We start from the raw sequence: 16,094 nt of genomic DNA on the forward strand, positions 1-16,094 counted from the left end.
CAAGAAAAGTAAAATCACTCCTTGTTTTGAAGACACTTTTGATTCTTTGCTCAACAGTTGCCACACTACCCTAAGTTTTCTGCTTCATTCTCCATATCTTCTCACTGGAGCTCTCTACGAGGACTCCCCCCTCCTTTTGTGCCCATAACTTTCTTGTTGTATGCTTTATAAAACTGGAAAAGCAACAGAGTCTTGTACCATCTTAAAGACTGACTAGTTTATGCTACAATAAGCTTTCATGACCTACGCTACACTTTATGAGATGGGTAAAGTGAAATCTTCACTAGGCATGCATGGGTGTGCATGTGCGGACACTACACACACACCAGTATAGAGGGGAAAAGGGAAACAACATTAATAGACCAAATAGCCACAAAATGCATAACCTGATACAAATGGGTCTGCGATAAACTCAATGAAGACACCTTTGCACCAAATCATTGCAGAACCATTTCTGCCTCCTGCCTTCACAATATATTTTAGGAGAACATGGGTTCTCTGGGGCAATAAGGTAGAGTGGGAAGTAGCTGGGCAAGGCAAACAAGCCACATTGGCATGTTTTTTTATGGAGTGCTTCTTGGTTTGGCCAAAGCTTTCGTGTTGCCTGCCTTCCTCCACTGCCAGCAGTTTTCAGCCGCTTTGCCGCAGCACACTTGCATGCGGTGAGACTGCCTCAGGTGTGCAGCGGGGCCAAGGAGTCAGGCGGCGGCAGCAGCAGCAACTGAGCGCATGGGAGAAGCAGTGGCTTGCAGCCTCGTGCGGCAGCAAGAGAAAAAGCGGCAGCTGTGCAGTGGCTTAGACGCTCCTGCTGTTGCTGGTGCCTGCCCTGCGTGCTGATTGGGCAGCCAGCCAGGCAGCTCGAGAAGCCTGAAAGAGTGGGCGGAACATGGAGGGAGTGAGGGCGAGCGGCAAGACTGAGGAGGGAGTGAGCGTGAGCCTGAAGATGGAAGCAGGTAGGAGCCAGAGGCAGCTGCCTGGAAAGGATCCAGGCGAGACTCTTTTCCTTGCCAGCAAGGCCCCAAAGTGACCCTGCCTGCATTGCCTCCCCTGGCAAGGCTTTGGCAGGAAAGGCGCTGGGTCACGATCCGATCCAAACTTACCTAGGAGTAAGTCCCATTGACTATAATGGGGCTTACTTCTGAGTAGATGTATAAAGGCTTGCTTGGTCGCACTCTTTCTTGAATAAATGAGCAGGCAAGTGATGCTTTTCTTCCCCCCACCTCCTCCCCTCCTGCACACACATCCCCCTTCATAATTGCAGTTAACCCCTCTGACTGCCCCTCCCCACCCCTCCCTCTTCCCCACCTTCCAAAGTCCAGAGTCAGTTGCCTCCCATTCTCTCTCTCTCTCTCTCTTTTCCCCCCACCCCAGTGAATCCTGCACTTGTTTCAGCCACATCTCCTCACTGTCCCTCCAGTATGCTCAGTCTCATCTCCCTTTGCCAGCACCTCCTGGCATATCAGAGCACATCAATTGATAAAAGTTTGAACAGACCTGCTTCAAAACATTGTTCTTCCTTTCCAGAAACCGCATACACCTCCCTCTCCAAGCTTCTTGGGAATTTCTTTCATTGTCGTGATCTAAGGCTGCAATCCTAACCACACTTTCCTGAGAGTAAGCCCCATTGAACAAAATAAGACTTACTTCTGAGCAGACCTGGTTAGGCTTGTGCCCTTTGTTATTAATTAAATTAATTGTAACATAATAATGTAGTTAAAAACCAGTAGTGTGCCTTGACAACTTTAGTGACTTCTCAGTGTGCCGTGAGCTGAAAAAGGTTGAAAATGGCTGTTCCACCGCTGCCACCACCACCTCCCCCTCCTTTGCCCCCCAGCTACTTAGCCAAGCAGCCTCTAAACAAGGAAAGGCAACGTGTGGCAGTCTTGTCCCTGTTACTGTCCAAATCCAGACGGACTGTGCAACAGAATGACACCAAAAATGTGGCCGATGATGTAGAAATGACAAGTAGAGATTCTAGTTAACATGCCTAAAATCCATGTAACGAAATACTGAAGCTGCATTTCTGCATTGCTCCATAACCTATGTGAATATGTGAACAGCACTCTCATGCACAGGCACACACCGCCGCAAATGTTCATAAATGAGGTCCATCATTATGGTCTATTATCACAACAAGGTTCCTGCATTTATTTTTATGACACCGTCAGTGTTGTGCTGCTCAAAATCTCAAAATACAGTGACAAGATGAAGCTTGCTTGCTTCCCTTTCTCCATCTCAGCCCTTACTTTTCGCTGAACAGCTCTCCACCCCCACCTCTCTTACCAAACCTCTTTCGGGAGAAACAAAAAAGCCCATCAGGAACTAAGAGGAAGCTAGCCATTTTGGAAAAGTCTGAGTGCCTCCAAATGGGACTGGAGAGACCTACCTAACTGCATTAGGGCAAGCATTTTGGTAACCAAGTACCCCCTACTGTGCTTATTACATGGACTACAAATAGGGGAGATAGTTTGGGATGATTATAGAAGAACTCCCTGACTTATATAACTCCATTGTACTGGCACATCTGAAAAAAAGCCCTCTTTCTTGGATAGATGAACCTTTGCAAGTGGCAGCCCTTGAGGAGCTGTTCTGGTTTCTGAATCCCATTTTTCTATGCTGAACAAACGAGCTCTAAATGTGAAAGGTGGCAGCAAATGTCACCTGTGTACTCAGCGCTAAAGTTGGAAAATATGTTTAAAACAAAAATAATTCTAGCACAATTTACTACCCAGTCTTTCTGGAAGCAACGCAGAACACACTTCTATCTAAACTGGTTGGCCTTATTCAAATTTTAGAACATTTCAGCCCACCATTCTAAAAACTCAATTGTTGACATTTTAATAACACTTATATCCCACTTTTCTATTACAGAGAAACAACTGAGGGCTCAATCCTATCCAATTTTCCAGCACCGGTGCAGCCGCAATGCAGCCTGAAGGTAAGGGAACAAATGTTCCCATACCTTAAGGAGGCCTCTGTGACTGCTGCCCCACCACAAGATGCAGTGCATGCCCCATTGGCACAGCTGCACCAGCACTGGAAAACTGGATAGGATTGGGCCCTCAAGTGGCTAGCAAAAATGCAGATTTAACCAAAGACAACAGAACAATTATACAGATATTACTAAGCAGCAGAAAAATTGGGAGAATAAAACCAGCAGAAACAAAAATGTGGCCTTGCAGACTAACCTTACTCTCTATTCCTCCCCCTGCAAAAAAGTAAAATAAAATAAAATTCTTTGTAATGAAGCCGTTTGGATAGCATGGCAGGCCCTGTGGGCCCTGGCCTCTGCCCCCTTAAGGGGTGGGGGCAACCTGGAGGCAGGAAGGAGGCAGCGGCGTGATCCCCAGGAACAAATCGAGCTGCTCAGGGGGCTGCAGGGGCTTGGGTGCACTTACCCAAACCTCCTGCAGTCTCCCGGGGGTGCGGGGAGCCTGGTGCAATCTTCAGCTAAAGCAGACGTGGAGCGCCATCGCTCCGCTTTCACTTTCACTGCTGCAGGGAGCCCTGCTGAAGATCACATCGGGCTCCCTGCACCCCTGGCAGGCTCCTTTCTTATTTCCTCAAAATTCACCTTTTCCGTTAATGCTCTGGCACCACCCTCTAGTCTCACTATCTGAGCATAACTAAGCCTCTGGGCATGAAACAACTGCAGATTCTTCCTTATCTTCCCTGCCGCCATTCCTGCCTTTCTCTGGTGTCTCCATTATGTTTGTTTTTGACTGTGAGCTCCTGTCAGACAATACTTTCCAAACTGGCCCTTCTTTAAACAAGGAGCAGATTCACACAATTTTCTAGCACAACTTTCTCCTATTATTCATTACAGGGTGCAGTTCCAACTCATGTGATCCATCTAATACAGGGGTCTTCAAACATTTTGGCCAGAGGGCCGCATCAAATATCTGGCATGGTATGGAGGGCCAGAAAAAAGATTTAAATATAAAATTTAAATAAATAAGAGATGAAACTTAGTGAGTGAGTGAATAAATGAATGAATGGGCTCATTCATTCAACCTCTCTGGCCCTCAGTACACCCTCCAGACACAATCAGAGCACAGTTCTGGTCATGCTCAGTTGAGTGGGCCAGAGGCTTCCAGGGGACGAGTGGTTGACCGTGGACTGGAAAGAGGCTTGCTGTGGGCCGCATCTGGCCCCTGGGCTGAGGTTTGGAGGCCCCTGATCTAATACCACAGTTCCCAAACTGTTGGTCTGGGACCCTCCAGTGGGTCATGACCCAATTTTTGGTGGGTCGCAAAACTGGCAGGGCAGATTAGGCAATATGCATCAAGGGTTAAACTAGCAGCTACTGGGGGGAGCACTGCTGCCCAATCACCATTATAGCCATACTTCCTGGTATTTATGGGCAGCAGCCTCCAGGGCCTCCAGTGGTTTGAGAACCACTGATCTAATAAGCCAGTATGTGAGTGGGCCATTCAGGTGACCCTCATATTGTGTATTGACCCTCATATTGTGCAAAAAGGGAAAAGCAGACCAGAAGAAGAAGCAGGTTGTGTATGATCCTTCTCTTCATCTTGCAAAGCAGGGCTGGATTTAAAAGTATTGACCAAACCAGCCCACAGCAAGACAAAAATCTTATAAATGATCTCTCATTTGGTTTAATCTGATTGAGAATTAAAAACACACACACACACACACACACACACACACACACACACACACACACACACACACACTTCCCCCTACAATCCAGAGCCTTTGAAGGAGTAACTTCAAACTAGAACTGCAAACAGTGGTGAGTGGAAGATCACTAAAAATAATTGATTTGCTTTGGTAAGTTTGATTTGCCTTTCTTGGTACAGAAAAACAAGAAAAATGTTTTCCTTACAGTTCTCTTCCTTGCCACTCTCTTGCATAGTAGTTCTTCTCTTATCATTCCTCATTTTGATGCAGAACATAGTTGCCTATTTACTATGGTCAGTGGACACTTGATGTTAATTACTTCAAAGGTAAATGCATTTTGAAGGTGTTTGGTTCCAATTTCAGGCAAGGAAGAACAAATTAATGTAATGATTGCATAAGGACATAGCAAAATCATCAAACATGAGCAGCATGCAGTTAAAAAGATGGACACATATCCTCTTTGCTTTTCAGTACCCCTGAATTTGAATGATGATTGATTGAATGAATGATCAAAGACATTACATTTACTCACATGATGGCTAGCTTTCATCAGTAGTGATCTGCAAGTTATGTCCTATATTGCAGCAGTAATGATGTATTAGGCTGCATCCTATCCACATTTTCCCGGGAGTAAGCCCCATTGACTATAATGAGACTTACTTCTGAGTAGACATGCATAGGCTTGGGCTCTTAGGCATTTAACAACCATATATTTGCTTCTGGTTTCTTCTGAAATCAATAATTTCTAGATAATGCTCATTTCTCTCTTTCTATCTTCACAGCAGGAAATCTAGAGCCCAATGTGGACCTATATACAAGCCCGTAGCAAGAGATGGAAAAAGTGGTGAAGATAGAGAGTGTAAGACAGGCCAAGGAGTGGCTGAGCCACATATTCCAATATTCACATGAACAAGAGGCATAAAAACGTGTGCCCATGTTCTAACAGTTGATTCCGAAAACCAGGGCCTCTGAAAGGAATTTTATCAGGGGGTACAAAGTTTCTTTTGGGCCCCTTTGCAAAGGGGGAAGGTGAAACAGAGCAGGGGAGGGTGGTGACAGGTGATCAGAATAATGACGGAGGGGCAAAGCAGGGTGAGGGGAGGGAAAAGTCAGCTGGAAAAGTCTTTGGAGCCCGGGTCTACCCATCACTATGGCATCGGTAGTGTCCCCAGCATCCTGCAACAAATCTGAGCAGATAGGAAAATTTCATATCCCAGGAAATTTCTGGGCCCAAATTTCCTTTGGCTCCTGGGCCCCCTTTTGACCCTGGACCCAGGTACAAATTACCCCGTTGACCCCCCTCTCCTAGGCCCTGCCAAAAACCACCTCAGCATATAGTGGAGACAGGAAAAAGTCTAGCCCCTACTGACTTCACTTCATGCACTTGCATGTACCCATCACTGTGGACTGGGCTCATTCAACTTCGATGCAAAAGATACGGTTCACATCAGTGTCAGGTAGTGGGCAAAAGTGGCAGTTTCTGGGTGCCCTTCACCTCTAGCATGCCACCAACTGCCTCCAGCCCACGGTAGACTGAGTCACATCAATCCACTTCCTGCTTGCTTTTAGCAAGACAGTTGTAGATCATCTGCTTCCTATTCACCCACTTTGCTCCTTCGTTCATGTGGTGAAAGGAATGAAGAGCAGAGTGCATGAGCCTCAAGCACTCTCTCTCTCTCTCTCTCTCTCATATTCCCATTATGCCTGAATTGGGTTCCAGCCTCTGGGAATTTGCACATGAATGAATACATCATTATTATCATGAGACTGTAAGACTGCAGGCAGATTCCATCATACCAGTGCCATGCAACAGCCTGTACTCCGGTACTTGTTGTGTTTCTTTTATGTTATTTTGATCTTGCTCGACATTACCTTGCCATTTGTCTTACCATTCTAGAATGAGGGGTATTTTGCAGGGAATGAAAATTCCATGTTGAATGTTATTATCAGGGCTTCATTTGAGGTGTTGTTGTTATGTTTCAGAACCTATTTTGACTTCTAGCAGTCATGTGAAATGAGAAAGAGTGTTATTGTGCATGCACAAGAATGTCTCACTGTTAAGTAGCCACAGCTAGCCACCTTCTTCTCTGGATTAATGTATCTAGAGCAGTGGTTCTCAAATATTTTAGCACCAGGACCCACTTTTTTGAATGATAATCTGTCAGGACCCACCAGAAGTGATGTCATTAACCTGGAAGTGATGTGATGGTCAGAAGTGACACCATCAATTTAGGCTTCAAACCTAAGCCATGATCAGCCAAATGTCTGTTACACAGAATCCTTGTGTTATTATTTTGCATAGCTCGGACTGCAAACAATCCAACTTGGAAGTCAAAGCAGAAAGTAGACTTTGATCTTTCTCCAACCAAACAGCCCTCTCCCCTTTCCAGTGTCCTATTCAGGGCAAAGCACCATGCCTCTTTCCCACCAGGAGCCTGTCCTGCCCAGCAGCTCTGTACCCTGTATTTTCAGCTCTGTATTTTTAATGGTGGCTGAACTAGGTGCTATGCAACCCACCTGAAACTGGCTTGTGATCCACCTGGTGGGTCCTGAAACAGTGATCTAGAATGTATGGCTTCTGTTCAACTCCCTTTTGAAAAGGATGATTAATTACCATAGTTAACTATACTTTGTGTACCCTCAAAAACTTTCCTATAGTGAAATTGATGACTCCTTCCTTCCATCCAATCTGTATTTTTATTCAAGAGAAGGTAAAAATAATAATCCTGCAAATGGGTTTTAATTGAATTAAGCAATACATGGATATTAACCCCTCGGTACCTTGCATTCTTTTGTAAAGGCAGAAAACAAAAACGTGCAGTGACTGACTAGGGTCCTGTTTTTACAAGGTCTTTCCAACAAATGTCTTCTTATCCAATAGGTAAGAGTAACTGAGGCAATTTAAATATGCTCAGATCACACGAACGGGTGCCCGAGCTATTCTGGCCTCTTTGTTGAAATCCGTTCTTTCGGAAAATCGTTTTCTTTACCCATTGGACAACAAGAATGCATTGTCAAGAAATTTTATAGCAATAATTATCAAAGATGTCCATTTGAACCCATTGAGGTCTCACTGATTTTATCACACCCAGCAGACCTCCCTGCAGGACAACTCTATATTTATGTTAGCAATATATGCGCGAATTGAGATCGTAAAATTAAATGACCACATAGAACTGTCATTGATGTGATGAGCGCCTATGTACGTGGAGGCCGGTTTATTTTGCAGCCGAGTGTATACTAAATGGTCCACTCTCGGAGAATGTTCTTAATCACGCATTTCTTCACTGTTTCTGCAATATTACACTTGAAGGACTGGTAAGCAGTTTGCTGTAAAATGGTAAATGGCTACTGGCGGTACACGGCTGATAGAAGAGCTCGCTAAAATAGAAGTACTGTACATCTTGTATGCAATTGTTTTATGAGAAACATTATGGTTACCAGAATAACATTTCACCATTACCAACTGCTGAGAGAAAAGTCATTAAGATATTTGGCAAGCCGGTGTAATTTTTCAACAGAGCTACAGTACAAGACCTCAGAATAGCTTTTGCAGAAGGTGGGGGGGAGGCTAGCTGTCGCGAGGAAACAACTTAAGCCTTCTGTGTCATTTTATTCACAGGGGTTTATTTTCACATTCCAATGAGAGAAAGTTATTGCTTCTGGAGAGTGAACAATTGAGCCTTAACCCTTATTATAACAGTGCAATTTCTGCGCAACTACAATAAATCTTATGGCAGTCTTTCCATTAAAAATCGCGCTTTTCCAAGGCACTTTTATAGTCAGTAGTGTCACTCAGACACTTTTATACCAGATTTCTAAATGGCAGCTTTAAAACAAAAAGGAATTAAAAACTGCATTTAAGTACACTTTAGAGATTGAGATGCAAGCAAACCAAAAATAATAATCCAAGTAAGCACTTGGAACTCATTTCTTTCTCATTTGTTGATTCTGGGAAATGCCAGGGAAGAAAGAGTTGACGGGGGCAAAATTACAGTGTTCTCTTTAACTCCTCGTCAACAAAGCAATAGGACAAATTCAAGGTGCATTTCTGGCGTATATGACAATTTGCCCTCTAATTCTGGTATTATTTAATCTCCCATTAACATATTAGAATTTAAACCAGGACTGCCAGCAGATGACATCCAGCTCCTGCTGCTCTCAATAAATAGGATATTTTTTCCCCTTCATAGGATTGAACTCTAATGAATAGACAAGGCATTGTAGCTTCAAGGTACAAGCTCTTTGCTGAAAAAGAAAGCTCATGTGCATCACTTACCCAAATCCATTTCGCGGTAACAAGTACAGTAATGACCTATTACAGTAGTATCATGAGGTAACAAAATGTAGAATAATGAGGCCCAATGCAACCTAACTCTTCTCATTGTCAATGTTGCCAGAGGCAACAATGACTTCTGGTTAACGTTGTATGACAGAAGATCTCATCGAGGCCTTGTAAATGATGTGGTCGAGCTCCAATCAAGATGCTATTTCATCCCTGTTTCTTGTGGCAGGTTAAAAAATAAAACAGTTTTAAATTGTGAGACTCCAAGTACAGTTGCTATTTATCCAGTACAAACTTAAGACACTGCTGGTGCGTTCCATTTTCCATGGCAGCTGAAATGGCGACCTACCCTTTGCACTCTTCACAGCAACAAAAAGGCAAACTCAAATATGTGTTTACAAAAAAAAAAGGTCATTCAGTTGAAAACAGGAAGTGTGTCATATCTCTTAAGGTATCTCTTAAGATCCCTCAGTACAAGTTTCTGTTCAGCAAAAAGCAGCTGGACTCAATTCCACATAAGTGAAATGGAAATATAATTAACAGGAGGAGTCTTCCAGAAGCCAAGCCACAGAGACTCATGGCACTATCATATGTTTCATTAGTACCAGTGAAGTGCACACTCTGCTGGTGCAGGCTGTCACAAAGCACATTGCTACAGCGCTGAAGTTAGTAGCAATGCCGTGAAGGCCTGTGCTGTCCTGGCGCCAGTACAGATCTTGATGCATGTTGGAGCAAGTAAGCTCCATGTCTGGCAGTGGATGGGTGGAGGAAAATTAGGGGAAGGCGAAGAGAGAGTTAATGTGGCAGGGGCAGGTATTGGGGAGGATCAGGCACAGAGAGAAGGGATCAGTGGTAGCAGTGCATGCAGTATCTTATCCCTCTTCCCAGGTTAGATCCACCTATACTGATTCATTCGAACTTCCACCAGTGATTTAGCAGGCAAAGGTTCAAGTGGACCTGTTGCCTCATCTGGGGATTTCCATTGGACAAATGTCAAGGAGGTCATCAGCTTTCTAACAACTTCCACAGGATGTAGCAGAGCTTGCACTAGTGACACTGCATCATTGTGCGGAAGAGTCAACTTCCCATCACACCTAAGAATGAACTCAGATCCTTGCTCACCCCAGTTTATTCTGCAGCATCTTTTCCAAAGGCCACCATTAGCAGTTGGTGCTACTGCTGGCAAAGAGGAGCATTCTAGGCTCTGAGATTCAATATCTGATTCCATCCTGGACAGAATGCCAGAGACTTCAATGCTCCTAGGGCTGAACTGTGAATTCATTTTTATTTTTTTAGTATTATGTTTATCATGTCAATTTTGAGTTCATTTGGCCTCTTTTAATTCCCCAAAATATTATTTTTTTCTTTAAGATTGTGAGCCTTTAGAAATAGATCTACCTACATGTAAAAAAAAAAAAGACAGTAAGCCACTCTGGGACTATGAGATGGAGCAGAATATAAATTGAAATAATTGTTATTGTTGTGAACCATCTTGGTGGCCCCTCTGGGGACAGATGGGTGAGATAAAACTTTCTCAAATAAAGTTGAAGGACAATCTTTTGCGTGTCCATTGTTTCCTGCTATTGTTTTTCTAGACCAGGGGTCTCTAAACTTTTCAGTCAAAGGGCCGCATCAAATATCTGGTACAATGTCAATACCTGGGGGGAAAAAAAATGAAATTTAAATAAATACCTTAGAGATGGAACTTAGACAAATGAATAAATGAACAATGGGCTCAAATGTCCAGGATTTCTCCAAATACCAAATTAAAATGGACCCCCATTTCCCCACCTTACAAGAAGAACTCCAGTTGTGTTTGGTCAACTGGGCCAGAGGCTCTCAGGAGATCAGAGGCTGGCCACGGGCCAGATAGAGGCTTGCCGCGGGCCGCATCTGGTCCCTGGGCTGGAGTTTGGAGACCCCTGTTCTAGATAAGTTAATCCTCACCATACATTCAAGTTTTGACTTGGAAAATGAAGAGATGAATCTGTCCCAAGATAACAAACAGACATAGGTTGAACTCAGAATTTTAGGCTTCAATGGGAGGCAGAAAGGCTTGGGTAGGGCTTGGAGAAATTTTAGCAAGCTTGAAATACTCAAGACCAAATTTAAGATAACTTGCTTCAATTAAGGTAATTACACTTCACAGTATCCAGAAAAATAGGTGCTTCTGGGTAATATTTGACAAGAAGTCTAAAACACACCATGAGGGTATTGATTCCTTCGCCTCTTCTAAATGTCAGTGTGGGAACTGTAGAATAAATGAGAGGTTGTGTGGCTAGTTATAAATATTTTATGGTTGATAAAGGAGGAGGAGCAAACAGTGGACGAACAGACATGTCCCCAGGAGCTCCTGGGAGACAGTTAGTTTTCCCCCAAATACTGCAGGTCTGAAGAGGACCTGAAGATCTTTGATAGGAGAGACAAGATCTTCATCGGTGCAAGTATCTGGGAAACTGAAAGCTTGACTGGGGGGGCGGGACTTTCTTCTCAGAGGTATCTAACCGTTTGTGACAGCATTGGGGAAGGTGCAGTGATCTGCAATCAAGCTGCTGGCTACGACTACTAAGCCTTGCTGCTAGCTATCAGGAGACTGCTACCTTTCCAGCTCCCCCAAGACCCTCTGGGTGGCATAACCAGCCATGTCTTGAGTCCCACTTTGTGATCCTCCACCCCCAGTGGGGTTTCACTAGGTAGCGAAAAGCCCTAAATCTAGAAATGCTGCTCACAAACATAGCCCTGCTGAGTACAATACACCATAGCCTGACAGGCATGGTGTCTTATGTCCCCATATTCTAAACTGGCTGGCCCCAGAGGGCACATCCAAATTACGGCTGAGGCGTAAATCAAAATCCCTTTAGCCAAATTGCCCGATACTTGCAACTCCCTCCCCTCCCCAGCCCAGGGGGCAATATCCCTGTAAGATATTTTGAGTTTCTTTACTATCCCAACCACCAGACCTCGGCTGCTCCTTGTCAGGCGCATAGTCTTAAGTTGCCCGGGTTTTTTGGGGAGGGGGAGACAGCAGCCACAGCCACTCGCACAAGCCAGTAAGGTGCTCCCTTTTAGGCTACGGGGGGGGGGGGGCTGAATTGGGCTGGGGGTAGTGCCCTCCTACAGGCTGGTACAAGATGGGAAGCCCCAGTTCCTTGCATCCCCATGTGCTCGTTTAGGAACTACTGGATCTGCGCTGGCTTGCACTCACAGGAGCTCATCTTATGCCTGTATACTCATCAGTAAGTCCCATTAAAATCGATGGAACACACTCCCAGGAAAGTTTGGACAGGATTGTAGCCTTAAGTCCAGCTACGTCTACCTGGAAACAAGACCCCTTATACTCGGTGGGACTTATTCCTTGGAAGTTGGAGCAAGGATCTGAGCCCTATGTTCCAAGCCTCAGCATGCAGACTCAGAAGCAAGCCCCACTATAGCCCCCACGGGGCTTACCCCTGGCAAGTGGGGCGAGGACTGGAGCCCTATGCTCCAAGCCTCTGCATGCCCCATCAGAAGCAAGCTCCCATTATCGCCCAAGGGGCTTACACCCTGGAAAGTGGGTGAGGACTGCAGCCCTATGACCAAGCCTCTGTGTGCCTGTTCAGAAGCAAGGCCCATTATAGTCCAAAGAGCTTACTCCCTGGAAAGTGGGGCGAGGACTGCAGCCCTATGGTCCAAGCCTCTGCATGCCTACTCATAAGCAAGCCCTTTAAGGTCCAAGAGTCTTACTCCCCGAAAGTGGGGCAGGACTGCAGCCCCATGATCCAAGCCTCTGCATGCCTACTCAGAAGCAAGCCCCATTATAGCCGAAGGGGCTTCCTCCCTGAAAAGTGTGGTTGGGGTTGCAACCCCAGCACTTAAGCCTCTGCCTGGCTCCTCAGATGTAAGCCCCATTACAGTTCCTGGGGCTTATTCCCATGAAAGTGGGTGACGGCGGAGGCTGGCGCCCGCCTCCCATGGCGGGGATCCTCCGCAGGGATCTGAAGGTCGTCCGCTCGGCAGGACACCTCCTGGAGCCCAGCAGGGAGACCTGGCTCCAAGTTGGAAACCTTCCCCCTCCACCCAGCAACCCATGTGGGCGCCCTCCCGGGAAGCAGCAGCAGGAGCTGCAAGCGCCACGTGAGCTGGAAACCCCCGGCAAGGCCAATAGGGAGACCTGGCTCCAAGCTGGAAGGCGGCAGCCTGCCCCCTCTGCCCTGCAACCCCTGTGGGCACCCTCCCGGGAAGCAGCAGCAGGAGCTGCGAGCACCACGTGCGCTGGAGACCCCGGCAAGGCCTGCAGGGAGACCTGGTTCTGAGCTGGAATGCAGCAGCCTGCCCCCTCCACCCACCAGGCCAGGGACTGAGCGCACACTCTAAGCATGTCTGCCCAAAAGCAAGTCCCCCTGAACTTCACAGGGCTTACTCCCAGGAAAGTGTGCCTGGACTGCACCTGATCCTTTCCTTGGGCAGAGCCTGTCCAAACCCCCATCCCCACCTTACAGATCAAACACGCTGCACGTGGGATCCAGCACAGGAGGCCTCCTTGGAAGTTGCACTGGTCCAGAGTCCAACGTGGCTGGATGGGGTCAGGTCTGCTCGGTGCCCATGAGCAAAGAAGGAAGGAGGGCTGTTGCTGTGTCCTTACCTCTGCTCCCCCCAGCCACAGCCCTCCGCCAATCCCCTCAGGGGAAGGGGCTCGTATGTTCCAGCCTGGCCATACAAACACTGATCTCCCTGCTGTAATTGAGCGATCGGGAAACTGAAAGCTTTCTTCTCAGAGGAATTTAACCATTTGTGACAGTATTGGGGGAGGTGCAGTGATCTGCAATCAAGCTGCTGGCTCTGTGCTGAGATGCCATATGGAGAAAAAAAGAAAGCGTGAAGAGTAAAGTTTAAGCTGGAAATTTAAGATAAGCAAGTGTTAATATTGTCCCCAGCTCTGATTGACTGATTTGGCTAAAAGCCCTGGATATATTGGAGGCATCTCTCTTAACGAGAGACTTTTTAAGGAAGTTGAAAGTGCTCTTTTTCTCTGTTGTGGAATAAATTGGTGGTGGATTAGAATTACAACTATAATTTGGGTGTGAACTAAAATCCAGAGTTATTCTTGGGCATAATTGGATATAAATATAATTCTCATTAGATTTGTTTGTTTTCTCTGCACCAGAGACGGTGAGACTGTTTTCTTTCGTTTTGTTTTTCTCTCAGTTAACCGCACTGGACTGTTATCTGCAAGAGTTATGAAAGGAATGCGGATGACAGAATAGTAATGACATGGTGGAAGTGAGGAGAATAATATGTTGTGGACATCTAGTGGACTAGAGAGAAATTGCAAAATGGACTCTGTTCCAGAAATGTGGATACAGAAAATCTTGATTAATACAGAGAGATTGCTTGTTATGGAGCAACAACAGCTGAATTGGTCCTCGCAGATTCAAGCCAGTCTGGAGACTCTTTCCCAACAGATAGATGTCTGTAAGGAACAATTGGAAGATGTGAAGAAACAAGCAGAAGATAAACAAGGGAGTGAAAAAGTGGACAAGGTGGAAAATCAACAGGATGATCAACAGGACAAAGAAGATGCACTGATGGAGATCAAGAAAGATAAGATGGACAGAGTAACAGGAGTGCACAAATCACAAAATTTGTTGGAACAAGGAGAAAATATATCCCAGTTAACTGGAAGAATGAACACATCCTATATAAGAAAGTGTGGATTTATCAGATTCTGTTATGGAGATAAATTAAAGATATTACAGGAGAAAAAATGGAAAGTAAGAAAGAAAAAGAACCCTGAGAGGTAATCTGAGGGTTAAAGAAAATTGGAGGATTTATACAGCTAATAACAATGGCCCAAATTTATTTGAAAAAGAATACATATGAAATTGATAAATATGAATTAGAATGTATTAAAAAATATAGCTGGAAATGTAAACGTGTGGAAGAATTGTTTTATATGTGGTTATTATGTCAAAGAAAAAAGTGTAATTAGATTGGAGAATTAGATTGGAATTGAAATAGCTGAGGTGATAATTTTTGTAATTATATTATTTTGTTTTAATATTAAGGAGCAATTGAAGTTAGTTTACGCTGGGTAGAAAGTGAATATATTTAGAATATATAGCATAGGGCATTAGGGAAAATTTATTGTATATTATATAAATAAATGGATAAATCAATAAGAGGTAGAAATAGATGAGTAGGAAGATTAGGAGACATAGTATGATTAATTAGTAATGATATATGGTATTTAGCACTCCTAAATGTATATTATATGTTTGTGTGTCTGTGTGTGTGAATAAAAAATAAATATTTTATGGTTCATTCACTGTTCACAAAGTCACAGATCTTAAATGTTCGAAAATTCACAGATTTGGGGTAAATTTGTATAATATGAATCAACTAGCAGCCCAGTCCTAAATCCCAACACAGCAATTCAGCAGCTCCAGGACAGCCTCCACTGCATCCCAAGGGAGAGTTTTAGCTGCTGAAGTTCTCCATAGGGTAAGGGTAATTTGTCCCCATCGGAGGTAAGCCCAGCAACTGCTATGGGTCAACTCAGACCAGTGTCAGTGATATCGCTGGCATAAGTCAATATTGATCCTTGCAGGCGGCTCAGGCCTGGGAAATGGGTTTGGATTTGCAAGGCAACAGTGCTGCCAACCCCAATGCCCTCCTGGGCCTGCCCCGCCCACCCCCACTCTATTTCCTCCCTGTTCCACCCTCACTCCATTCCACCCCTCCCCACCTTCCTCCATCCCATTCCACTTCCTGCGCCAGGCTTACCTGGCAAGTGCAGGAAGGCTCTAGCCTTCCCGCCAGCATATAAGCAAAGTGTTTTATGCTTTGCAGCTTTTGCAAAGTGCTTTATGCTTTGCAGCTGCTTGCATCACCAGAATGCGGGTGCTGCTTGTGCTACTTTTGGATTGGTTCACTAATGTATATATTTAGCTGCTTTCATGAATGGTCTGCTTTCATGTAGAGCATGAAAGATGTGACTCATAGGAGACTGCAGGTACTTTCCTGAGCAAGATGTGCTGAAAATTTTGAAATCTTTCTTCATTGTCTTAGGGTTCTTACTCACAGTGCTCACCAGTACCATGAGTCTTTCCCATTTGATCACCACCCTCTATCCCAGTCAGGCAGTCTTTGGGTGGAAAAGAGCTAGCCAAAGAGCCCGCATCCATGGTAG

The sequence above is a fragment of the Tiliqua scincoides genome, chromosome 3 (assembly GCF_035046505.1).
Source record: "Tiliqua scincoides isolate rTilSci1 chromosome 3, rTilSci1.hap2, whole genome shotgun sequence".
Lineage (NCBI taxonomy): Eukaryota > Metazoa > Chordata > Lepidosauria > Squamata > Scincidae > Tiliqua > Tiliqua scincoides.